This window comes from Phyllostomus hastatus, unplaced genomic scaffold, assembly GCF_019186645.2.
Source record: "Phyllostomus hastatus isolate PE091 unplaced genomic scaffold, TTU_PhHast_1.1 phas_contig_34, whole genome shotgun sequence".
NCBI lineage: Eukaryota > Metazoa > Chordata > Mammalia > Chiroptera > Phyllostomidae > Phyllostomus > Phyllostomus hastatus.
The window spans coordinates 18,008,660-18,036,481 of NW_025333857.1; the positions used below are offsets into that span (position 1 = coordinate 18,008,660).

Below are 27,822 nucleotides of genomic sequence, written 5' to 3' on the forward strand. Positions count from 1 at the left end.
ACCTCAGACAAGGGTTTAATCTCCAAAATATATAAAGAACTTACACGACTACACTCTAAGAAGACAAGGAATCCAATTAAAAAAATGGGAAAAGTACTTGAACAGACACTTCTCCAAGGAGGACATACAGAAAATCCAAAGACACATGAAATGATGTTCAATATCGCTAGCTATCAGAGAGATGCAAACTAAAACCACAATGAGATACCACTTCACACCAATCAGAATGGCCATCATAAACAAAGCAACAAACAACAAGTGTTGGAGAGGTTGTGGAGAAAAGCGGTCCCTAGTGCACTGCTGGTGGGACTGCAGACTGGTACAACCACTATGGAAAGCAGTATGGAACTTCCTCAGAAAACTAAAAATGGATCTGCCTTTTGACCCAGCAATTCCACTGCTGGGACTGTATTCTAAGAATACTAAAACACCAACCCAAAAGAACCTATGCATCCCAATGTTCATAGCAGCACAATTTACAATAGCTAGATGCTGGAAGCAACCTAGATGCCCATCAGTAAATGAATGGATCAAAAAAGTATGGTACATTTACACAATGGAATTCTATGCAGCAGAAAGAAAGAAGGAGCTCCTACCCTTTGCAACAGCTTGGATGGATCTGGAGAGCATTATGCTAAGCAAAACAAGCCAGGCAGTGAAAGACAAATACCATATGATCTCACCTTTAACAGGAACCTAAACAAAACAAAGAAACAAGCAAAATATAACCAAAGACATTGAAATAGAGGACAGGCTGACAGTGACCAGAGGGGAGAGAAGAGGGAATTTCAGGGGACAATGGGAAGGGTTTATGGGAACAAATTTAAAGGACACATGGACAAAAACTAGGGGGAGGGTGGTAATGGGAGGGAAGTGGGGAGGGTTGCGAGGGTGGGCTGGATTGAGAGTAAAAGGGAGAAAACTATACTTGAACAATGATTAAAATAAAATTAAAAAAAGACAATGTGGTCCATTCAAAGGCAGGTAATGACACAGCCTCTCTGCCAGCATGACCCTAACATCTTTGGCTGTAATTTCCTAGACTACGGTGCTGGATATTTAACAGCCCCCCAACTCTGGAAATACATCAGTTCTCCCGATCAAAACTCCCGATGCCTCTGTAGGGACTTCCACATAGGACACGCCCTTTATGGAACCCATCACCACATCCCTTTCTTCCAGTTCCAGGAAACACTGCTACATTTGGGCAATTCCCCTCTCTCAACCCAGTCCCCTTCTCCTCCCTCTGAGGAGCACAATGAAATTTCTCCTCCTACAAAAAAGCATTGATAAGGTTGGTAGCTTTTTTGTTGGAACAGGAAGCACAAAAGATATTACCAACCCCTGAGAGAAATCAGAAACTCAGAACTTCTTAGACTGGTGGAGGGCAAAGTTTTCTTTTCATCTTCCCGCTCATCTTCTAGCAGGAGGTAGCAGAGCATTTACTTGCCAACTAAATTATTCTGTCACAAGTGTCTGTTATCCCGCAGAGAATGAATAGGTAGAGCAGGAATACCTTCAGAGAGAAATTAATTTTCCTGTGTTGTCATTACAAACCTTCACACTGAAGCATGGCCAACCACCCAAACTTGTGTGATTGTTGGTCCCCTCTTGGGTACCCAGTAGAAAAAAGGAGTACACCTGAGTTTTGAGAGAGGGTCTGATGAGGAGAAAGCTGCCACAAGATCCTGAAATGCCCCTCGGCTTCTGAAATGTTATGGAATTAACTGTCTGGGTGTGTTCCCTAGCTCTACCATTTACTGGTCATTGGCTATTGGGCAACTCATTACACTGAGTCTCAGTTTTTCTCTCGGTTATATGGGACAGTTATGCCATCAGTTTCATGAGAGTATTGTGATAATGAAGTGAAAGGAGGGATGTCCAACCCATGACTCGTGGGCTGCATGCAGCCCAGGTTGGCTATGAATGTGGCCCAACACAAAATCATAAATTTACCTAAAAGCTTTCTTTCTGTTTATCAATTTTCATTAGCATTTGTGTGTTTAATGTGTGGCACAAGAAAACTCTTCTTCTTCCAGTGCGGCCCAGACACCTAAAGGTTGGACACCCCTGTAAGGTATTTAGCATAGTGCTTGGCACATAGTCATTGGTAAAATGTCATTATATCATCATTATTAACTACTTGCTCTGACCCACCACACATTTTACTGTTCAAATTGTAGCTGATCTAGTCTCACTTCCAGATCTTCAGCAATAGCCTTGCGCCAAACAGCTCTGTGGATTCTTTCTCTGGGTATACTGTTTCCTTGAGTTCTGGGTAAATCTCTGTTAATTACTCATACTGCACAGACTGTGGTGGGCATACTTTCACTACATGTAGTCCAACTCTCCATGTGAAACACAGACTCACAATTCCTTTTGGCTCAGTCTGCAAGGATTAACACATTCCTACTACCCAGAAGATTAAAGAAAGGAGAGACTGGAGACCATGACCTTACCATAAAATGTATAGGTTTGTCTTTAGGATTTCAAGTTAAGTACTTCTCCTCTAACACCTCACACTGTCATGTCCGAGGCCAACTTTTCATTTGGCATCAGACAAGAGCAGTGTTATTGTTAATAGAAAAATCCAGTGAACAAGTGGGAAGAAGGGTAGGTTAGAAAATCAAAGTAATCAAAGAAATTATCTAATTGTTTGTTATCAATAGGAAGGACTCCAGAATGGCCTATCAGTCCAGCTGACAACTCAGAGATTTAAGCAGCAAACTTCTAGTGCATATAACATCTTTGCTTTCTATTCACCCCTCCCCTTACCAACATAGAACAAGATCATTTTAGTGTGATTCTTATTTTTTTATACTTCATTTGCTTTCATCTTATTCTTGGAACTCATGGTAGATGATTTTTAGGGTCTGTTTGTGCAAATAATTTTGGTTAGGACATGCTGAGTTAAATCCATTCTACCATTATTATAGGCATGATAGTGAAATAAAAATGTGAAAATTACTACTGTATACATTAGAATGTTTTCAAGTGTGTACCTAAATATTTAGTATACTTGCCCTGCAAAATGGAAATTTGGCAATGTGGATACAGGAAATGCAATGTAAATGTGTTGGGAACCACCCTGATTGGTATCAGAAGCTGAAACCCCCGCCTAGGCTAAGGCTGAGGGAACACCCTTGGAACTGTAAGCCAGCAAGGAGACAAAAGCTTATCTCCCTGGCAGGAATGCTGCTTCTGCTGCTTTATTCATAACTGAACCCCAAAAAGCTTGGTCGGTTAGCCAGAGACGGGTAAGATTCCCCACGGGGGAACGACCTAAGACAGGCACGATCACTTTGGGAGGCCCCCCCCAAAAGAAGGACTTGGGGGGGCTGCAGCAAAAGGGGGTGATGGACCCTCGCTCCTTGGCTTTTACATAGCCTGAGTTCTCAGTGTCTGGGAAAAAACCTCCTTGTCTCCCAGTTGCCTTAGTTCCCTTGCTCCACCTAAGCCTGAAACAATGACAGGGTGGTGCAGCTCTGTACTGAGAAGTGCGGATTCCCGAGGTGATCAGGCCTAAGAAAGAACGTGTAAATTACTGTGAAACCTTCTTTGTTTAGAATGCTCTCAGTTGAATGAGAAGGGTCTTAGGAGGAAGTTATTTTGTTCCTCAGTCTTACAGCTCTTTGACCCCCAACTCAATAGACTGGTAGAGTTCTTTGTTTTCTATTGCTACCTGAATTATTATGCAGAATGAGCCCAATAAAAGCAGGTATGGACTGTAAATCGGCGCACTCCCCACTAGGGGGGGTGGCCATTTCGTCCCTACTTCCCCACAGAAACTAGTCTGTCTCTGTGCATGTGTGTTTTTTCTCGCGTGTTTTCGTCGAGCCATCCACAGCATTCCGTGGTCACTGCTGGCCGGTGACCCACGCGCAACATAATTGAGGAGGATCTCTCAAGGGTGAAAATAATATTTTGAGCTTCAACTTTCTAAATGGAAATTTGAGTATCAGTAAAAAATATATATAATTTTTTTAGGAAACTAAACACATTGATTGAAGGATTTATTATATTGCCAATCATGTTAAGTTCTATTCTTTGCTCCTGGGCTGTTTTATTAAGTATTCAGCAATTGATCCCACTGTTGGACTTCTCTAGTAGTTTACTGCTCAACCATGACTGTGCGTAGAGTCACCTGGTTAGGTTTTTAATGTGTTAGTTCTCAAGAAATACTCCAGATTAATTTAGAATCACAATGAGTAGGGCCCAGGCATTGTCATTTTTATAAAAGTTCCCCAAATCATTCTAAAGTGCAGCCAAGGCTGAGAGAATCTGTCATATCAGAAACCATCCTCCGCTCTTTGTGGTTAAGAGACCCTCACCTAGGTAATGGGTGGAGAGCCCTTCCTTTCAGGAAACTTGATCAGAGGTGAGCAACCATCCACAGTTGCCCATGACTGAGAGGGCTCCACAGACCTGGGTTTTCAGTGCTACGCCTGAGAAAGTTCCAGGCAAACAAGAGCGACTTAGTCACCCTAGGCCCTGATGCCCTAATCTTGTAGATGAGTTCTACATATCTGAAAAAGGTTTTATTCCTCCCTAACCTGAGGGGTTGGTTTGAGGGTAAATGCTCTGCCATAGGCCATCTCATCGTCTGGTTTAAACGTGATCATCAATGCTGACTGTTGCTGCTGCAATGATCTGCAGCTGTGAGGAGAATGCCAAGAGGACTGTGAGAGACATGGGCCTAGGGCACTGCTGTGGTTGTGCAGCTAAACCAAAGCCAGAATTCCATCTACTTCCAGAATCCTTGTCATGTGAGGACATTAGTTTAACAGGGTTAGCTGATTTTTATTTTTTGTTTATTTATATTTTTGCTATTTGAAGGTATTGAGCTCTCAAGTGCATCCTGGGTCATAACCTTAGGAAGTGCATACAATTAGATATTTGTTCTCCATCTCAGAACTGTCTCCAATCCTGCTCACCATTGTCAGCTTCAAAATCTGCATCTTGGTTAGCTGTCCTGGTTTTCTGTTTGGTTTGGCTTGTTACCCCCACAACCCCTAGCCAATGCCACCACCCGCCTTTAACTGGAATGCAGACTATTTTCCTGACTCTGATCAGCCTACCCTGGAGAGAATGACAAGTCTGGGAACTCACGCCTTGGCACCATCTGGCACTTGCAGGCAGCAGTCCCATCTCCATTGCCGGGCCAGGTCTTGGGGGTGCTGTATGAGGTCAGGACTTCAGTTAGTCCTCTGTCTTTTTGTCTAAGAAGAGGAAGGAAATCAAACAACTTTAATGTCACTTTCGCTGAATCTTGTCTCCTTTCATAATGCCAAAATGTTGACTAATAATTTATAACTAAATTGAAAAATCTGACAGAACAACATTATGCCTTGGAACTTGGCATATGCACTATGCTGATTCTCCTTCATTAATATCTCATTATGCAGAAATGCATATTTCACTAGATGATGTTTGATCAGTTCTCAGTGACCTTGCTTAAAAATGATAATATCCCAGGCATCCTAGATTCTAACTCCTAGGTGAAACTAATCCTGTGAAACCCAGTGTGTTTTTAAGAGGGAATGAGAATGGGCATACTGTCAAACTCACTTTGCTCTTTTTCCGTTGGCTCTTGCTGAGAGCATGTGTGGCTTTCTGAGAGCCAGAGCTGCACATGTGTGTCCTGGCAGAACTGTTCTCTGTGCTGGACTCACAGGAGGCTCCAACTTAAAACTCAGTCTTTTCTAAAGTGTTCTCACCTGCCTCTCAGCCAACTGCCTTTCCCCCATTATTAAGGGAGTCAAGTTGGCAGTGACAACTGCACTTGCTCTAATATTGGAATCATTCTTTCCACTACCGCATCATTTCCCTCGTGTTTTGTACAATGCTCTTAAATCTAATAGGTTGGGGAAAACCGTCAGCCCATAAGAACCAGTCTCATTTTCATTTGCTTTATGTGGAGCTTATGATGTGAAAATGCACGCTGAGGCTGTGAAACACTTGAATGGGAACAAAGAAGGTGTCTGGCCTCCATGCATGGAGCTGCATACCTGAGTTCACCACAGGGAAGTCAGCAGTGAGGAAGCAGCTCTTTCATCCCTTTCCTGAGCACATAACATCCTAGCTATGCCTGCAATGTTTGGAAAGATGGAGAGATATTGCTTACTATAAAGAGAGCTTATTATTTAGTGATCATGAACACTTAAAGGAGCCAGGGGATGGTGCCAACACATTTTTAAATTTCCCTTTGATTCAAACATCAGGCCATGCCAAATGTCAGATGAGCATAAGGGACTCCTTCTCCAAGCTTGCTTTATTTTTATTTCCCCATCTATATTTTCTTGTTCTAGAGCCCTTCTTTTCCCCACTTTTTCTCTTATGTCCTAGCCCTGACCATTGTAGTTTATTTCCATCTATTTTTTTTTTTTTTTTACTGGAGAAGACACCTGTTCTTTTTGCTTACCCTGAGTCATTTTCCTTTCTGAGGAGACTCTGTGCCCACTCTCTGTAGCCCAGCTGGATGTCTCACCTCAAAAGTCTTCCTGCTGCATGCAAGGGGCAGGAATCATCTCTGCCTCCCCAAGACTTCTCATGCCATATTTTCTCATCAGTTCGTCCTTAGTTTGCCTCCCCTAGTAAACTGTGAGTGAATTCAAGGCAGATACTATATCCTATCCTTCTCTGAATCCTTAGCACCTTTGGGAGTGCCACAAAGTAAGCACTTGATGAATATTTTTTAAGTTAAATTGAAGTACCAAGAGAACATTATTCGACAATTTCCTTGCCAACAAAATATAAATATTCTTGTGCCTTGTGAGGTTGTTCAAATGAGACTTACACATATAAAATACATGAGGGACATGGCACCTTGTCTGACCCAGTGGGCACCAAATGTCACTTTACATCCTCTCCTCTGACATTTTTCTGTCCTATTCTTCTGTCTGACAAACTGTCCCAGTTTGTTTTTAGACTGAAGGTGGAGTGTAATAAAAAAAGAGGCCAGGACAAACTATGCTATTTTAGCCAAAGTTTATAACACTTCAAGTATTTATGTTAGAAATGATGTACAGTGATCTGTACGGGTTTGTATAAAAAATGAAAATTCAGAAAGTCTGGGGAGAAACCAGAAAAGGTAAAAACTTTGAAATCCACTCTTTTCTTTAGTCTTTCATAAAATGCCACATTAAAAAATACTGTTTTGTAGATTGTTTTATTTCTGTTTTCTCATATATATAACTGAATATAAAGTGTTTTATCAATCATAATATTCTTTGAGTTGTCTGATTACTAAAAAGAAAATAGTTGGAAGTTTTATAACATGATCTTAAACCAAGACACTGTCAGAGTAATAGTTTTGGTTTTGCACTATAACATATTATGAGAATAATTGGACATTGTTGTTGACACTATGTTATGTGTTATTTTTTTGTAAATTGGGATGGAGATTGCTCTAAGTGTTTCAGTTTCTGGCGTATGCATTCAGTTACATTAAAAGCTGTTCCTTTTGACATTCTCTCTCAATAAACGTCTCATTATTACTGTGGAATGGAAATCTAGCCAAGTCCTTGTACTCCAGATGGTTTAAGATGTGGAACGTTTCACATATGGAAAGAATGACCTGTTTCAAGGAAGCCTCCTTCGATTCTCATCTTAGGACTGAAGTTGCAGCAAAGAAGGTGTATTTTGACATTTGTCCCTTTATTTTACACCTTTTAGAGCCACTTTTATTTCAATTTAGTGTTTTGCAATCTATAGTAGAAGTAGATTTGCTTCTTGTTCTTGGTTTTTACATTGTGATTATGGAAAATTCCAAACATCATTCAAGTTAGAAGAGTGTAGTGAATCCCCATGCACCCCCACTCCCCCATGGCCAAACTGGTTTCCTCGAAACTCCCACCCACCTCTTTCAACCCCTGTTGACATCTTGTCAGTACATCTGTAAACATTTCTGTATGTATCTCTAAAAGCAAACATCCTTTTAAAATCGTCACAAAAGGGATTAATCCCCCTTAATGTCAAATATTTTGTCACTGTTTACATTTCCACATTGTTTTCTAATGATCTATATTTGCTTTGTTTGCTGGAACTTCTGTTCTATTACAATAAAGTGCATATGTAATTTTAAAGTTTCAAGTACTCATATTTAAAGAAAAGTAAAAAGAAATTGATGGAATTAATTTTAATAATGTGTTATTTAACCCCAATGTCCATATTATCTGAATACCATATAAATTTATTAATTAAATATTACAGTACTAAATACATAATATAAAAATATAAATTTTTATTATTTGGGGGGGATCAGCACCTCTAATTTATTTTTTATAGTACTTGCATAATATGATTTAGGTTTACCATTCTGACAATCTTTCTGAGGCTCTTCAGTGCCCCCTCCAATGTTGCACAGAATATTACCTGTCATACAGCTCTACACACTGACACAATTATACATTATAAATAGAGACTCTAGGTCAAAGACTGTACATATTCAATAGATACTACTGGATTATTTTTCCCAAAAGGCTGTCAACAATTCATATTTCTACCCATAATGTAATGGAGCCCTCATTCACCCCAGAAGTGGATGTTAGCGCTTCTTAAATGTATGGGTATATAGTGATATATCTTTGTAACTTTAATTGGCATTTCTATGATCACTCAGGAGAATGAGTGTTTTTATGTGTTTGCTGTCCATTTGGATTTACCATTTGGATCTGTCTTTTGTCCACTGCCTGTTCATCTCCATTACCCATTTTTATTTTTTTAATCTTTTTAAAAATATATTTTATTGATTATGCTATTACAGTTGTCCCATTTTCTCTCCTTTATTCCCCTCCTTCCTGTACACCTTATTATATGAAATGTTAAAGGGACTTATCTAAGAAAATGAAGATAAAAAATATGAACAGGAAAAGGACAACAAACTCATAGCTATTAACAACTGAACCTAAAAAACAAACAAACTAAGCAAACAACTAGAACAGTAACAGAATCACAGAAATGGAGACCACATGGAGGGTTATCAGCAGGGGACTGGGGGAGGGAGAGAGGGGAAAAAGGTACAGAGAGTAAGTAGCATAAATGGTAGGTAGAAAATAGTCAGGGGGAGGGTAAGAACAGTATAGGAAATGTAGAAGCCAAAGAACTTATATGTACAACCCATGGACATGAACTAAAGGGGGGGAATGCGGGTGGGAAAGGTTGTGCAAGGCGGAGGGGAATGAAGAGGGGGAAATGGGACAAAAATATAAATTATTAACACTGATACAAATATAAATATGATATATTCAATGTAAAATGATACAAAATTATTATTTAAATAGATCACATTCATTTTTTCCATACCAAGTCTAAGAAACAAATTTTTAGTTTACTAATATAGCTTATTACAATTTAAGATAGCCATAGTTCCAACTGCATAATCAGCAAAGTAGTGCAGGAGTTCCTATTTTACAAAGGAATAAAGATATGGCTTTATATTTTCTGAACTCTTTCTTCTGTATACATTGCCTTATTTATTTATTTCTCATTTTGGCATTATCATCTTTGTAGCCCTTAGTCTGAATTTTGTTTCTAGCAGTTGTTCAGAGTAAGAGGTGTTTTCCTGGGAGGGTATATCAGTTTACCAGGTTTAGTAAGTTTTTGGGTCCAGAGTCCAATTAACATCAGAATTTCTTAGTCTCCTTGCTCCAGCCTGCAAATTGGAGCCTCACTATCCTCTCTCCATCCTTATGTCTTTGCTCGGAGTGACTGGTGAGATTGCAATGGTAGCTGATGGCATTTTTACAGTTCTCTTACTCAGACCATTCAGAGGTTGCTTGCCTTCTCTTTGCTTCCTGTTTCATAGTCACTGATACACTATGTTATATCTATTGCTGGTCTGTTCCCTTCTGTTTGTACTTCGGGGTCTAGGTTTGCAACCTAGGTTTGTTGTAGATGTTGACTATGGGATATTTTTATATCATATTGATTTTTGTTTTTATTGAGAAAAAGCTAAAGAAAGCAAAAACAACAAATTATGCCACTTCTACTACCATCCTTCCATAATCCTTGAGGTTTTTCTCGTTACTTACCTACATAGGAATATTTTATTAATTTTAGTTTGTGGGTGGCTATTAACTGTGAATTTTGTGTATCCATTTATTGACTGGGTAGCATTTATTAAGTATCACACCAAGGCTATTGCACACCTTGGTTTTTAGAAGTATGCTCTGGCAGTGGAGATTTATCATTGAAATCAGCTTTAGAAAGTAGTAAAATATGCACTGATATTTAATATTTTCTATGTTTAGAAACTTCATATTAAGAGAAAAATGAAACTGGTTCATGAGTATTTAGAAATAAGAAACCCATTAATCACTGTAACTTTAACTCTGTTACTAGTGGAAAGGTGAATATACTTTTTAATCTGTTAAATACTGTTATTACCTCTAGTGATATAACAATTGAGCAGCTTCTCTGCTACCCTTCCTTCCTCTGACACAGAAGTAACCAAAAGATCCATTACTTTGATCAATCTAGTAGCATTTTGTATAGGTGATGAAATTGCACTGGAAATTAAATGAAACAGAAGCTCCATATATATTTTATTGTGTAAATGCTTTCTTTATCCCCTCCCTACTAATGATAGCACATGCAGCATATTGTATTCATTCAAATGGGATTCTTTCATGCAGATATTCAAATAAATATGAAAAAATGAACCACCAAGTTACTTTATAAATTAGCAATTAATGTCAAAGTTCACATGTAAAATTGTTTCTAACATAAAGGCATTAATTTAGATCATCCAGGAGATGATGACTTACTTTAGTAATTCAGAAAGATGGAACTTAAAGGCAGTGGGCATTGGTACTCTAAACACTGGGAAGATAGACTTTGTGGCTGTATTCAGCAGCACTGAATAAGTGACTATATATAAGTCCTTAAAAACTGATGGTAAGAATGGTGAATATAACTCAACTTGTATATAACAGTCCTTCAAAAATGATAAGCATATTCTCTGGAAAATTTATAACAACTCTTTATATTAAGAAACAGCAAAATTCTTTCTCAAATAAAACTTTGACCATGTGTTCAATAAAAACTTATTGAATATCCTCAGTGCACCAGACACTGCTTTGTGTTTTGGGGAAACAGCACTGCACTGAACAAAACAGACAAAAATTTCTGCTCTCATGGAGATTACATTCTGTGTGATACACAACAAAACATGAAACTGATGAAACAACTACTTTGTTTGAAGTAAAGGATCTTAATTACTTTGCTTCTTCATCTGCACTTTTCTGTCTCACTCTCTTCTTGACTCTAATTTGGAAATTCATTCTCTGAAGTGCAGCTCAGTAAATGAAACATATAGTGCATTACTGTGCATATGACCCTCAGTATAGTGATAAAGCAAAGCCAGATCTCTCTTAGTATCAGGTTTGGAATCCCAGCACGGTGGGGACTCACCAACTGAGGGAGACACCTCCTGCACCTGACCAGCATGAACCTCTATGAATGCCATTTCACACAATGTCAGGCACCCTCTCTCCTAGGTAGTGGCACCACTTTTGTGTTGTTGCTGTGCATCAGCATTCCCGCCAGTCACCACGGTCAGCTTGGATGCCATCATTCCTGCTACCTCTTCAGAAACCCGGTTCTCTGCCTGGCTTGTTTCACTTAGCATAATGTTTTCCAACTCCATCCAAGCTGTTGCAAAGGGTAGGAGCTCCTTCTTTTTTTCTGCTGCATAGAATTCCATTGTGTAAATGTACCATACTTTTTTGATCCATTCATTTACTGATGGGCATCTAGGTTGCTTCCAGCATCTAGCTATTGTAAATTGTGCTGCTATGAACATTGGGACGCATAGGTTCTTTTGTATTGGTGTTTTAGTATTCTTAGAATACAGTCCCAGCAGTGGAACTGCAGGGTCAAAAGGCAGATCCATTTTTAGTTTTCTGAGGAAGTTCCTTACTGCTTTCCATAGTGGTTGCACCAGTCTGCAGTCCACCAACAGTGCCATATGATCTCACCTTTAACAGGAACCTAAATAACAAAACAAAGAAACAAGCAAATATAACCAAAGACACTGAAATAGAGGACAGGCTGACAGTGACCACGGGGGAGAGAAGAGGGAATTTCAGGGGACATTGGGAAGGGTTCACGGGAACAAACTTAAAGCACACATGGACAAAAACTAGGGGGAGGGTGGTAATGGGAGGGAAGTTGGGAGGGTTGGGAGCAGGGGCTGGATTGGGAGTAAAAGGGAGAAACCTGTGTTTGAACAATGATTAAAATAAAAAAATACATATAAAGAAAAAAGGAAAGAAACCTGGTTCTCTATTAGCCTAGGTTCTTGACCCTCAGTGTGCTAAGAATACAGCCTTTGCTTCTCTCAGCAAAACCAAGTTACTTCAGGCAGAAGGACAGATTTTTAATCTACTTAAGATGTATGACTTGAGAAGACCATTCATTCAGTCACTCACTCACTCCTTTATTCATTTATTGGTATTTATTCATTCTTGTATTCTTTCATATATTATTATTTGTTAATATTTATTCAACAAATAAATGTGAGTGCACTCTGAAATATACTGACTATTGAAAATAATCATTATCCTCATCTAAGATTAGAGTTTATTGGGAGAGGAAGATACTCATTTTTAAAAAGATCACACAAATGCAAAATTTCAGCTGTAATAAGCACAATAAAAAGAGACACATGCTATTAGGAGATTTTTAAAAAGGGTATATGATATCAAAGAAGGTTTGGACAGAGTATTCCTTTAAAAGTCATTAATAGGGTGAGGCAATGAGAAAAGCGTTTTCCAAAACATTGCATTAGGGGAATGGCCCCTTCTAAGAATTTAGAGCCCTTTCAAACATCAGTGGTAGGAATCTCCAATCTCATCTGCCCTTAGAACCAACAAGAAATAATTTTCAAAAGCACCCCTGGAGTCTGGTGCCACTGGCTCAGAGCATTCTCATTATTGGAAGGGACCTATATATACCTAGCAAAATATTCTTGAATGGTGCGTAACCCATTTGTCTTAGATAAATTTGCAAAATGAATTTCTTTTTGTTATGGTTTTATACTCCTTCTTTGCCATGAGCTATTATAATTAACCTACTTACAGGTTCTTAACTTTCCACTTAAATTCCATAGCAGAATAGCTCTAGAGCAGCATAAAACTGCCTTGTATTAGTTTCTCCTGTTTTAAGTCTTTCTGTAAAATAAGTGCAGTGTGTGTATGTGTGTATAGTCATCTGGTATCTGTCACAGGTTCTTTTTTCCCTGGCCATAGACGTATTCCGTTTCTACTATATAAGCATCCTGGTGAGGTTGTTTAGTTTTATCCTTGGCCAGAGTCAGCCTCAGACTCTTAAAAAAACAAAACAAAAAAACAAAAAAACCCCTGCACCCTACTTCTGTTTTTCTCTCCTGTTTTCTCCATCTCTAGGGAATTGCCATTGCCCCATTTGTCCTGCTCTGGAACACTACCCTAGTTGCTCTTCCTAGTTCCTCAACAAGAGGATATGATCCTTTGCAACTAAGTCTTCTTGGTAGGTACATAAGCATATTGAAAGGAGTTCTTCCTTTTAGCTACCATGCCATTAAGAATTTAAGTTCTTTGATGTATACCAAGCTAAAGCTTTAGAGATTTTGCTCCTTCTAGTTTAAATCCTCTGTTTGCATTTTAGTATGAGGTACTACTGTAGGTGGAGGAGGTAATTTTTAACTTAAATCTTATAAATGAGATCAAGTTTCTTTATTTTATTGGATGATCGCTGTTATTTAAAAAACCTTGTACCTCTTTGTTTTGCTCAAAAGTCTCATAGCCTTTCTTCACCTCAATAAAAAAATTCCACCTAAAATATAGTTGTATTTTTCAAATAACAAATAAATATATTGCCAGCTAGCAGAGAGCATCATTTCTTTCAGCTTTCATCACTATTTCTCTGCAAATGCTGCTTATTCCCTCTTGCTGCAGCTTTCAATTCTTAAATTTCAGCATTTAATTTCTGTATCACACATTACATTATTGCTCAGCCTTTAGTAACATTTGAAGATGTTGTAGTTGCCATCAGTCCTTCAAGAAAACCACTGAGACTGACTCACAATGATTATGGCTTTTTGAGTTAAAGCAGTATTTTCTGGTTCTTGAGGATGTGGTTTGTATATAAATCTCTCACCTACTGAAAACACATTTGTAAATGAAGTATTAGTGGATTTATGTTCCATTGTTTTCTCTGCAGGATCAACTATAGAATGTTCTTGCACACATGTTCATGTTCTGTTTCTTGCTGCACTAATAAGGGATTTCATAATGGAAGGCAGCCCCCACTCTGTGCTGAGAAGTCTATGGTGGTGCAGTTTTCCACAGGCATCTATATGTCTGTTCAATATGCACTCGGGTTCGTAGGGTTTGGGTATTTCTGTATTGCAGCTGTTGTAACAGTTTTCTATGGGTGGTCAAAAGTGTGCTTTGAAGTTCAGATCTTCATGGTGCCAGCCCCCTGTGCAATGCCTGGGCAGTTCAATGAAGCAGAGGCCATACTTGGCCCTGCCTTGTCCCCAAAGCCATCTCTCTGGCCCTGGACCTAGCACATGCTGTGGGACACAGCATCCCCATGCACTACTTCATGACCTGTGCCAGCCCAGGATTTATCAGATCAAGTTTATTTAGGTAGGACAATTGTTAGCACTTTCCAGCATCATTACATTAACAGCAGAGTGTAGGTAAGGGAATCAGCTGCCTCTATTTTCCTCTCCCTTATTTTTTGATTCATACATGTTTCTCTGTTATTTCTTGTGCTAGATTGGAGCTAAATAAGTTAGTTCTGTTTTTAATCTTCCAGTAAGCTGTGCCAAATTCTTTTGACAGGCACCAGTTGGCAGAATACTCAGCCTTGGTAAAACAAGTATTGACACACACAATGTACTGCTTCAATGGAATTTCTGGTATTTTACAGTTTATAGTGTAAATGTTTTCTGTTCCACATACCTCTAAAATATGTAGTTATTTTAAAAATTGATTTGCTTATGTGGACCAAGAGTTTTTGTGATAAAAATGATAAAGATGTCATTCTTTTTTTATAGGGACTGAGGGTAGGGGATGAAAACGAGATCTTCTGCTCAGTTGTATCACCTCCCTACCACTGAGAACAGAAGAGAAAACATAAGAAAGCCAGACTATAGTGTTGCACTAAGACGTGGAAGGTTGGTTTGTTCTAAATGATGATTTGGAACGGCCAGCAGATGCTGGATTCAGTGACATGAATCTTTACATTAGAAACCGAGAACATGGGCATTCCCTGTAGTGAACAATCTGTTCACAGACCCTCTGAGAATGTAGGTTCTAATGAAATGTCATGCCAGGAAGCAGGTGGAAAAGTCTGTGAATTGGGAGTTCAGTGCAATCTTTGTGAGAGGAAGAGAAGCTAGACAGAAATAAAGTGGAGGTCGGTATCCTAAGTCAAGGAACACTTCTTGTTTGAAATGATAATCAGAATCAGTTTGAGCTCCTCTGAAAGCCATCTCCCAGACCCTCTTAGGTCTGGATTCAGTGTTTCTCTAAGGTGCCGCCCAAGCTTGTTTGGCTCTATGTGTCAGAGCGTACGAGAAGCTGCATTAAAACTGCCTCCTTGATTGCTTTTCTCCTCTCAGCTCCATGCTTGTTGAGGTCAGAGATTAGAGTTTACTCATCATTACAGAGCCCAATATAAAATAGTTCCTTGGTATAGACTTATTAAATTAAATATTTAATATAAATTGGCTGCATATAATTATAAGCAAAGTGACTTAGGACATTACCATTCCATCTTTTCTACTACATCCTAAGTCACTTTGCTTAAGTAATGCTTACTGGTGATACATGCAAGAAATGGCACAATCCCACAACAATGTGATTCCAAAGAATAGACAGAGCTTTAAAAAGGCTGCACAAAGCACTAAGATTAGAGAGGTGGGAATCCGTATCACGAAGTGGTCATTTCCAGAGGTAGTGACTTTGACCAGTATGGGGGTGGTGAAGCAGGCTGCAATCATACAAATGCAGACCTGCAGGATGTGTTAGGAGACCCTAGAACAACCAAGAGGATCCAGATGCAAGTAGAATTACTTTTTCAGCAGGAAAGTGTTGAGGTCTGTCATGAGTTACTTGGTGAGGCAAAACTAGCATCTGATATATCTCAAACTGAATCTATTCTCATTCTTTGCATATACACAGGTATAAAGAAGCCACATGTGTGATTCTCTTTGAGTGGGCATTTGTTCACTCTAGACAAGCATGGGTTAAAGAACCCCTGTATTTGTTATTTGTAGAACCTGGCTCAGGGATGACTAAAGTCTAGAATTTAGTGCTCAAAGTGTGTGTGACTCCTGAAGCAGCCTACTTAAAATATGGGGCCTAAAAGGGCTTCTTTCTTTGTTCTGAAGGTTTGGTAATAATTCTACATGACTGGTCCTCTGTATGGTCTGCTTCTTCCACAGCTTCAATGCAGTTTTTAACCTCACCTCCTTTATCTAATTCTCTGTAAGCCGACATGTTTGTAGTGAGGGAGATACATAAAAAAAGGTGTTTTGCAGAGGTGATTTAAAATTATTTTAATCACTAATAACAGCAAAAAATTTAAATGAAATAAAGTTGCTAAACTAATGCAATTCTTTAAAAATAGAGTATAAGCCCTGCTGGCATAGCTTGGTGGACTGAGCTCGGGCTGCGAACCAAAGTGTCGCAGGTTCGATTCCCAGTCAGGGTACATGCCTGGGTTAGAGGGAAATCAGATTTTAAGCCCAGGAAGGACTTGATGTGCCTTTTTTGGCTTGAAGATGGGGGAGAAGGAAGTTAAATGATGAGGAATAAGATAGTGTCTAGGAGTCAAAATGGGACCCCAGCTAACTGCTAGCCAGCAAATGGGAACCTCTGACCCACTGCCACAAGCAGCTGAATTCTTCCAATAACCCAGCAGAACGGATTCTTTCCGGGGCCTCCAAATGAAAGCCCAGCAGGTCAGCTCCATGGCTTTAGGCCTTCAGGACCCTGAAGAGAGGACTCAGTCGAGCCCACCTTAGTTTAAGCCTGAACTGTGAAATAAAAGTTTATGCTGTAGAAAACTAATGTTGTTTTAAGTATTTCCCTGGACAGATAACCAAGAAACTAATAATAACATAACTACTAAGCATTAGAAGGGAACCTATTAGAACTTACTAATTCTTATTAGCATTAGAAAGTACTAATACAGAGTTGGGCAAAAGTAGGTTTACAATTATGAGTATGTGAAGCAGAATTTATTTCTGTATTATTATTTATTAATTATTGCATTATTTTCCATACAACCAACTGTAAACCTACTTTTGCCCCACCCTGTTTATGGACAATTAACATAGAACTAGAGTCCAGAAAACATTGAGTTAAGCAAAAAATGTAAATTGTTGAAAAACCTTCTTCAGTACTATTAACTTTTGTTAATAGCAATGTGCTATCAAGAATTAGATATATATAATATTTTTGTTTAATAAATACTTCTAACAAAATCATTTAAGTGGCAGCAATTATAGGAGAAATCCATGAAATGTATTTGTAAATGCATATACTACATTAAAAATACAAGATAAAAATAGGGCTTAGCCATACACAGTATAAATTCATGGAACTACAAGAAAATATTAGGAATAATTGACCTTATTAAGCATCAGTGCTCAGCTCCAATTTCCAGTCCACTAATCTATTCAATCTACTTTAATTAAAACTCACTGCCTCCTGTAATCTTAAACTAATCTTTGAAAATTGAAGACATGAAAAAACAGAAAAGAAAGTGGTTTTTGTTGACAGATGGTAGAGAACAATCGCTGGACTTTTCAGATGTTCACCTGCTAATTTCGGAAGTCCAGCTTACCCTTGCTGGCTCTGTAATACTCGGTTTCCTTCTCAGATAAGGGGCTGTGACTCCCCGCAGTGGTGTTCGTAACCTGGCTTTGGCTTTATTATGTTCCCTGTCTCTGACAGATGGAACTGAGGATCCAGTACAGGGCTGAATAATAGAAATATCGATCATACTGATGCCTTACAAAGTAAGATGGTTGATGCTTGAGACTTCAAAAGATCTGGATTCTAAATGCCTGCTAGGCCATAGTTCTTAAAGATAAGCCACAGTTGTGCTAACTCAATACCTTAGTTCCTGGGTCGAAGTCTGAATACCAGTATTCTGCATACATGACCTAATGTTTGCTTAATTTCTTCCACAGTAATTACCTGGAGGTATCTGTGGTCATGCCCTAAATGAGGGAGGATGATGTAATATAAAATTATCATTTAAAAAAATGTAAGTTACTATAAGCCCCATGCATAGAATAATGTAGTGCATTTATTAAACACGGTAATGTCTAGTTTTTCCATAGGATGATTTTGAGGGTTAAATATAACATATGTACCTTTTTTGTATGATTTTCATTGAATTCCAGTTTACAGGCACAATATTCATTCTGATGAGTTTTAACAGTCTATATAACTGTTCAGGTAAAATTGCCAGAAGATCCCATTCCATTATATTGAGACTTCAAAAGACCTGGATTCCAAAGGCCTGCCCCTGCCATGAGTATTCCAAACTTCTGGAGTAAAGGTTTGATGCCAGAGGTTATGAATAATGATGAACAAATATATCAATAAGACTATGGGGTTATGGAATAGTTGAAAACATAGTTTTTGTGTTAAAATATTCTGCAAGAATTTAACTTAAGAAAAACAAAATCTTTTGTGCTAGAGCTCACAGTGTCAGGCTAGCTCATGTTTTTGCAGGCAATGTCCACTCTTCACCTTTGGGGCTCTCTGGTGGGAAAGGAAAAAAAGGCACTGGAACTCTTTAGTCTTTAAAACAAGGAGGGAGCCACATGAAAGAGTGTTTTTATTTCTCTTTCTCTTTCACTGTACATTCATTCATTCATTCATTCAATCATTATTTTTGACTACTGACCACCTTCTGGGCACTGTGTTAAGTGCTGGGAATGTAAAATCACTTTCATGGTGCTTATTGTTTAGTGTTTGTGGGAAGGAAAGGATTATTAGGCACTTAATATTTGTCAGACGCTTTTAAATAATGTCCACGTATTATATTGTTTCCACTCCCCCTCCTCCCACAACAATCATGTAGAGGTAGATGCTAATGTTACTCACATAAAATCACTTTACAAGAAATTAAAGGATTCTATATAGCAATCTCTAGACTAGGCCACAGTGGATAAGGAAAATAAAATTTCTGACTGGACATCATAAAGCTCAGTGAAAAGGGAAGCAAGTAGACGAGTTTCTGGTTGGAAGCCTGCCGTCCAGTCCTGTTCTTTTTCAGTGTGGAGTGTAGTCACCCTCAGACCTGGGAGCTGCCATGACTTGCTGACTAGGTTATGAAACCAGGGGATGATGGGAGCATTGGCAGGTGCCGGGGACCTAGGTTTCTAGTATCTGAGTTTCAACTCTGAAGCCTTTTCCCAGAGAAAGTTATTACATGCCAGTCACTCATTTCTATGGGGATGGTACACTTCAAGTGCATTATGTGTTTAATTGACTTATTACAGAGTATTTCCTAGTATACATAGTGGGAGTAAAGCATGTCACCTCCAGAATATTAAGTTAATCAATCTTACTTGTAAGAAACAAATCTGCCAAAATCATTGTACATTTAATGAGATCAGTCAACTGTAAATACACCTCCCAGTGTCAATATGTGAATCTGGAGTAGCCAAGGAAGGTCATTGAATGGGATCTGAAGAAGGGCTTTCTTATCATATACAGGTTGTAAGCTATTGAAATGTATTTTATCCTGCCTAAAAAAGGAGAGGAAAGGATTAAAGAAAGAAAACACATAAAACAAAAGGAAAGGAAAGATTAAAAAAAGAAAGGAAGAGAGACTGGGTGGCAATGCAAGGGAATTGGCCAATCTGGGAAATAGAAAGAGAGGAGAAAAATTAGAAAGACTCACGGGTTGTGTGTCACCAGCAGTGCCTAGCAGATAGAAAGTTCTGGCTCTCCTGTGTAATACCTTGTCCTGTCTATATGGTAAATTAATTGTGATAGTGGCTGTGGATTCACCAGATTAATAAATTTTGGTAACCTTCACCTTAAGGACCAGCCAACATTCTACTGTGGTTCTGTTTCCACTCCCTTATGAACTTTAGTTTACTCTGATTTGTTTTGATGAATTCAGTTGTGAATAGTAGGATTATTGTGTGTGACAACTACACTTCTCACTGTAAATTGTTAAGTTTATTCTTTGGGAGTTTGATGGTTGTCAATCATCCCTTAGTAGTGACCAACATTGTGTTCACTAGACCAACATGCTGGGGCCAACCTCCAGACTTTGGCGATCTGACCAGTGTCCTGCTCCCAGGTATTAGCTTCATCGCACTTCGATTATGACCCATATGTTTGCATCACAGCTTCTTATTATGGTTGTAATTTTTAACATTGTGAACATGAAAAGTTAACATTAACAGAGAGTCCACTATTTGAAGTACACTGTATTGTGTCTATTTTCTTAATTATACTTCATAGCAGCTTTTAAAAGTAGTACTGTCATCTTTGAAGAGTGGTCTTCTAAACTGGAAAGTTGTTTTCATCAACCAAGTTTCAGGATCCATATGGAGTCTCAGGGGCAGAATGCCTGCCCCATTAGCCTCTCCAGCACCATCACCCCCTATCAATGTATTGATCGATGCCATTTCTAGATTTCTCTCCCATCTAAGAGACCAGAACTATTTCCTTCTTTAAAGAAGAGAAAAGTAAAACCCAGAATGTTAAAGTGCTAAACTTGCTCATGTTTAAAAACCTAATTGTTGACAGAACCGGGAATTTTGCCCAGGTTTGCCTGACATCAGTTTGTGCTTATTCCTCTGAGATGTGTTTACTCCCTAACTTTCACTAGGCAAGATATTAGTTTTGCATATGCTAACCAATTAACTAACTGGACAAGCATGCATTCCTAAGCCATTAAACATGGCAAAGTCTGCATGTGGGAAACTTGGAGATCTGCCTGTGGTTATAAATTCTGAAAATACCACCTGTAACTTAAATATTTGCACATGTAGAGAATGACTGTGGGAAATTTATCTCTCTATGTATTTTCTAGATTCTGTGAACTTAACATGGAAACTCTTCTGGCTTCCTCATACCCTCATTCATCCACACCCTGGGATAACCAAAGTTCTTTCTCTACAATTAAAGAAATGAAGTAAATTGGGATGCCCACATAGCAGAGAGAGTTTGGAAGAAAAGAGGACAGAGAAGACAAACTTGACTGATAAACAATACATCCTAAACAAAAATGATGGAGAGACTATGGCAGTTCCCTAAACGTGATTAAAGAATAATGTTTAAGAGTTGGAAAAGTAGAATCCATATAAATGATTATTTATGTGCCAAATAAATGGATGCAAAATCAATCTAAAATGGCAAATTTTATATCTGCCAGATCAGGGATTTGACATTTCTTGTAAACCACAAAAATATCTCACTATAATGAAGAGAATGGAAACAGTGGTCCCTATGCCAGCCTCCACATTTTTTCCTACTTCATACTCAGGCTTCTCTTAACTAAAAAGCCAAAGCCTCATTGATATGAAGTCTATTGGATTTAGGTAAAGAGCCCTGCTGAATCCACAGGTTGGTGAACAGACTCTGAGTGAGAGTAGAGGCCTGGGAATTTCTTCATAGGGAGTAATCACTTGGGCTCCTCAGTAATACCTGCCTTGTATTCCCTAGGTGAGCACAATCCTATCAAATGAGAGAACAATACCCAATAAAACAGTGAATTTCCCTGCATGTTGGAGGTCAATGCAAAATTAGAATTTAAATTTCCTGCAAGATAGAAGTAATTGCAAATACCTTTTTCTCTAAGCCTTATGTCTTAAACCTAAAAGAATTATGGATCTCCTTTGACTGGACCCTTAAGCGATATCAAAACAAAGTTAGGCAACATTAAACTTTCAATGAAAATATTAGAAACCCAGTGTTTGGTAAGGCTAAATATTTGGATTTGCTCTAAATAGCAGCGACTAGTTTGATCCACAAAAGATCAGACAAAAAATGATAAATAAGCTTTTTTTCCCTTTGAGCTATGTCCTCTTCATAATAAACAAACCAAGCATATCCACAAGCAGAACTTTACAAGCTCTCAGAGATGGGAGAAGCTAAGGATAAACATCGCGGGTTGCATGGCCTGTCCCACGGGGAGTGGAAACCCTACAACCACCAAAGTAAGAAGCAGTGACTTAAGGGAAAGTCATTTCCTTCTGCTTTCACCTTGATTAAAGTTAAGTTTTCATTTTATATGAAGATGCTTAGATCTGGCAATGTCACCTTAAAACTACATCAAAAAGTTATAAATGAACATGCATTAAAGAGGAAAAAATTACACAGGAAACAATTTGTCCTTCCTACACTGTTAGTATTCCAGATCACAGACAGCTACAAACCTTTTAATGTTGAAATACACTGAAGAAATAATAATGCATTTTTCTGAAGAAATCTGATGAACAATACAGTGAATCTTGTAGATAGGAATTACATCTACTTAACAGCAGCATCTGAAAGTAATTATTCAAATGTGTCTGAGGGTTTTTAAAAAGGTAAAAAGATCAAGCCAATAACATAGGAGTTCTTACTGAAATTTTAATTCTTTATTAATTTCACATAAAAAATGAATTTAAAAATTTTTAGTACTAGGTTTCCAGCACCACCTCAAGTTGTGTTTGTCCTATGAGGTAGTATGCAAATCACATCAGTGATGTAATGATCTCAGATTGGTTACTGTCCTTACAATGTGATGCATCCTACTTCATTCTGAGTTGAAGTTTCATCCAATTTCTAGAACAAGCAAAATCATTCAAGTATATATTCACTCAATATTGAGTATCTACTATGTGTTTAGCTAGGTATTGGGAATACACACAAACTCACAGTTTGAGGGAGTAGACAGGCATATAAGCAAGTGCGATTGATGAGGTGTGTTCTGTACTATATAAAGCATAGCTCTAAGTAAGCTTAACTTTTGGAAAGGGTGTCATCCAGAGTCTCCCCTAAGCTTCAGTAGCACTTATCCCCTTACAGGCACTGAAAGCAAATCTTAACAATGAAAAAGTATGCATTACCGTAAAGAAATCTAAGAAATAATGAGCAGCTTTTCCCATCATGTAGCAACAGAATATCCAATTAGTTATGAAATATTTTCCAAGAAGTTAACCTCACCATGACAGAAATATGATATGCTCCATCTCCTTTTACTCACTAGTAAGTCTCATTTATTCTTTCATGTCTCTTTTCTATCATTATTTATTCTTTCTGCTTTTATAAACATCAGTCCAGAGAACTAGTGGAGATGATCCAAGACATGAGTGTATCTGAGGTCTCATTCTGTCTCTGGGAACATTATCTGGGAGGGACAGAGTAAGGACCAAAAGTGAGGCTGACCTCTTGTTGACCAAGTTGAGATTTTAAGCCCTTGTAATCACTGGAGTCCCAGATGCCAAAGTAAGATCGCCCTTACTCCCTTATCATATGTCTATTTGTCCATCCATTTTATTTGCATTAAGGCTCTGTTATAGCTACTTCTACTTTTTTTTTATTAAAGTAAGAAATGTCAGTTTTGGAGAGTGAGGAGGTTCATAAGAATGATGGAAGATTAAAAAGAGATGTGAAATAGCTGTCTCAATTGTGGTCATAAAAATTTAAGTATTCATAATTCAGTCTCTAAATTTGCCCTGGTATTCTTTTTAAATACTTAGTTCCCCCCACCCCCAGCTTTGTCATTCTGTAGCTCCTATCACAAATCATGAGAGATGTGGGAACATTTGGGCAGACAGCTTTCTTATGTGCTCATATAGGTCTGTAATATCCCGAAGCCCTGAGCAAGCCTTCTCACTTTGGAATGTGCTTGATCTGTTAAATACACATAATAGTTCCTGCTGTGCCATCTTCCTATAATTTATGGATTTATGATCCTTTAGTATCCACTTACTGTGTTCTATGTACTATGTTAGGGTACAATGATACATTCAATAGGCACCTGAAGAAGTAAGATAATAAAATGTGACTATGCCACAAAGGCACAGTACAACCAAGCACATTGCTATGGTTGGGAGACCTCCTACTTTACATTATATTTTAGTCTTGAAAGTTGAGTAGGTGATAATTGAGTTGAGCATGAAGGAGGAATAAGATCCCATCAACAAAGAAGGGGTCAAGATAAACAAAGGCATGGAAAGCAAATATATTCAGGTGACAGCAGATAATTCAGTATAATTGGATACCAGGGTGGGGTGAGGCAAAAACAGTGAGAAAAGATTATGCTATAAATGTAGGTTGAAAATGGAATGCTTTACTTAGAATTATAATGGTTATATATACAGGGTGGGGTAAAAGCAGGTTTACAGTTTTTATGGAAAAATAACACAATAATTAATAAATGATAATACAAGAATAAATTCTGTTTCTCATACTCAAACTTCAAGCTTACTTTTGTCCCACCCTGTAGTGTACTGTGTTATATATTTTTTATACCCACATATTTATATGATATATGAATTTATGGGTTAGTAAATGTTAAATGTTTTAAGAGTTAAACTCAGAATGTTTAGGAAATAGTCAAACTTTCTAAAAAAGATGCATCCCATTATAAATTGTATTTTGGGAAGATATATTGACATTGTCAAGGATGGATTAAAAGGTGGAAATAAGCAACAGGGATAGTAAAAAGAAAGAAATCCCAATAGAGTTGTTGTGGGGATAAGAGAGATTCTGGATGTATTTTTTTAATGTATGTGTCATTATTATTAGAGGTTAGTATTCTTGATTTTATTTAACTGGCAATGCTTTTTAATTAATGTTTCCAAAGGTAAAGACTAAACATATATTTGATTATCACTGATGCACAGGAGAGTCTGTGGATACTCCCCTATTCAATCCTATACTCTATTAGTTATTATTTAGGCTTTACAAAGTATTCCTGAGAATAATAGCAATTCTGACTTTCAATGTTCATGAAGAAATAAAAAAAAAGAATATTGAAATATATGCCTGTACAAAGGCTGAAGGGTAGAGATATAAATTATAGTAGTTGTGTTAGTGTGGAAGGACTGAAATTTAAATCTCACCTCTGCTTTCCAAGTGTTAATTCTCTGGGCCTCAGTTTCCTTAAACAGCAAAGGAAGCTACCAATAGCACATCCCTCAGAGAACTGCATGGGAGGTAACTTAGAATTATTTTAAAAGCACTTAAAAGAGTGTCTTTGGAAGTGCTCCATAACTATTTGATGAAGTATTATGTAATGTTTTGGTAATAGTCTTATAAATGTATATGAATATATGAAAATTAATTCCTAAATGTCCTATTTTATGGATATTATGTCATAACTTTGGAACATTCCATTCAACTTTGCTTTTAACTGGCTCCTTAGTATATATTTGATTTTTGAACAATGTCACTTTAGTACCTATTCAAAGAAGCAACAAATAATAACAGTAGTAGTGCTTAGCATTTATTGAGCACTGTAAGCAAACCTAGACACAGAGGCAGGTTGGGGGAGAGGTGAGGAGAGGAAGTATGGAAACCTGAGTTGCCAAGAAATAGAAGTGTGGGTTCAGGGAAAGTGGCGAAAAAACCCTGGGGAGAAGGCTTCGAGGAATAGGTAAAAAAACCTAGTGAAGCACAGAGTGTATGTGTGTGCTTAAACAGTTGGGTCTTGAGATATATTTGTAGAATTCCACACCCAGAGTATCACAGGTACTACAGAACATTTTTTGTTCTGCCACATGGAGTGAGGTCCTGGGCTTCAAGGGTGTGTAGCCTGTGCAGATTGATGTATCGGGTACCTCAGTGATACCACTGTGCACAACCATTGTCGAGCACTTGATCCCTACTGTATTGCCCTTCTTTTGGCATGCTGTAGACCCCCAGACTTACACACATCTCAGGGAAAAGATGGGGGGTGGCCACAAACTGTCTGAGAGTGAGTTTCTACTACCCAGATAGAATAAGGTACAAAATTAAAATTGCTCATTTATAGACAACTACAGAAAATAAACATATTTCTTGTGCATTTGAGTTGTGGACTAAGACTCATATCTGCTGCATGTGTTCAACTATCTAGGTGTTAATAACTTAACCCTTTAAAGCTATTTTTGAACACCAATTGAATCAAGAAATTATGGATTTATGTACATTCAACATTTATATTTGGAAAGATTCCTCTGTCATCTGGTGTGTCATTTTATAAGTAGAAATCTGAAATTGAAATACAAAATATACTTTCCCAGGGTCACATAGAGGATTTCTGGCAAATTTGAACATAAAATATTTTTCAATTACTTTAGGGGAAGTAAGCTTTCTCCAGCCTATAAACAGTTCCTTTAAACTTCAGTGTTTTTTTTAAAGATTTTATTTATTTTTAGAGAGAAGGGAAGGGAGGGAGAAAGAAAAGGAGACTCATTGATAGCTGCCTCTTGTACACCCCCAATGGGGGACCTGGCCCGCAACCCAGGCATGTGCCCTGACTGGGAATCGAACCAGTGACATTTTGGTTTGCAGGCCAGTGCTCAATCCACCGAGCCACACCAGCCAGGGTGAAATTCCAGTTTTTTAAAGGTACACATGGATGGGTAAAAGAAGTCTAAAATACATTAAAATCTAACCAATTGTTCTCCATTGATTTATTAATATTCTACTGAAAAGGAAATCAGAGAAAAGAGAAAAACATTTAATTGAGGACTAATTTTATTTATTGTCAACACCAAATGCAAGTGTCAGTGGTTTAGCCACAACACAATTATCAACATGTTAATCAGACAACATTTCTTGAGATCAAACAAGCATGAAGGAAAGAAAGCCTTAAAATATTTATGACTGGTGAGAGTAAAGGGTCAGTGCTCTAGAGTTTCAGAGATGATAAAAATAATGTTTTCTGGAGTAACTGGAGAAGGAATCATGGAGACAATGGGACTTTGCCCAGGCTTCAAGAATTAGGTCTAAATGGGCCTACAAAGTGGGGACAGGCATATGAGGTAAGAAAATGATTGGAGGAGGAAACAGCATATTATGGAAGCAGAGACAATTATCATTTGCCAGAAAGCTACCTCATGAACATTAACTGAAGATTGTGTTTATTTTATTACTTTATTATTTTATTGAAAGTGACAGTGACATACTTGACAATCTCCTGTAATGGAGTTTGTTTTATTCTAAGAAAGTTGCTCTGTTCCAGAATCCCCCTGGTATTACAGTTCTTTCTCCAGACATTTCTGTTATCTTTTTCTTTCTCTCTCTCTCTTCCCCCATTCTCATCCTAGAAGGTGGTTGGCAGCATAGAGATGAATAAACTATCGGTGGATACATTTTTCCTTGACCCCGAGGAGTTCATAGCTCCCTAAGAAGGAAAGAGGAAGAAAACTCACTATGATACATTCTTTAATGGAAGACAGTGGAGGATGCAATGGAATTAACCAAAAAGGTCCATTGTTCAGTCTGAGGAGTTCAGGGGAGGTTCATGGGTTGATAGGTAGCTTTCTGGAGGAGATTGTTATGAGCCAAGTCTTAAGTATGGCTTAGCAAGGTCAAGGTTTGTAAGATTGTAGGCAGAGGGAACATTTATTATGGACAAACAGCATGCATAATTCATCATAATGTGCACTAAGGAACTATAATAATCTGGTATTTGCAGATTACAAAGTGAAAGATGGAGAAAACAAATAGCAACCAGGCAATAGTTGGGCTTGTGTGGCCTCTTCATTTGTACTTGTCTCACAGGCAGTGTGTTGTCATCAGAAGATTTTAAACAGTGGAGCATAGAACTGCATTTAGGAGGATTAAGTTTTTGGCTGGATGGAGGATGAGT

General features: G+C 38.1%; 1 pseudogene; it reads right to left on the minus strand.

Moving 5' to 3' along the window:
- Positions 1-13,884: 13,884 nt before the first annotated feature.
- Positions 13,885-14,451, minus strand: LOC123819879 (annotated as a pseudogene).
- Positions 14,452-27,822: the final 13,371 nt, after the last annotated feature.